Genomic DNA, 424 nt, shown 5'->3' with positions numbered 1-424 from the left:
CCCTACACCCTCTTAAAAAAAATTTGCACTCTACTTCGTATAATAACAGTTTTGTCCTTTTCCATTTAAATACCAGTTTATTTTCAACACAGTCTTGCATTATTTTCTTTTTGCTTCTTAGTGTTGGTATCAGTTTTGTTTCATTCCTTGGTTATAGGTTAGTTGATTTAATAGGTTCCTGGAATCAAAAGGACATTTCCCAAAGGAGTAGCACACTTTAATGGTGAGATGCAATGAAATTCATTTTCTAACAGTTTTCAGTTATGACTATATGAGTTAGCAACTATTACCAATACTTTATTTTTATAAAAATTCATTTTGTCATTGATCTCTGAAATTTACATTTCCTTATACAGCTTCTTCAATTCTATTCTCACATGCCCCTGGATTTGGGGAAAATGTAAAGCAAAAAAACATGAGCATC

This window comes from Alligator sinensis, unplaced genomic scaffold (assembly GCF_000455745.1).
Source record: "Alligator sinensis unplaced genomic scaffold, ASM45574v1 scaffold169_1, whole genome shotgun sequence".
Taxonomy (NCBI): Eukaryota; Metazoa; Chordata; order Crocodylia; family Alligatoridae; genus Alligator; species Alligator sinensis.
Note: the sequence above shows the minus strand (reverse complement) of the source record.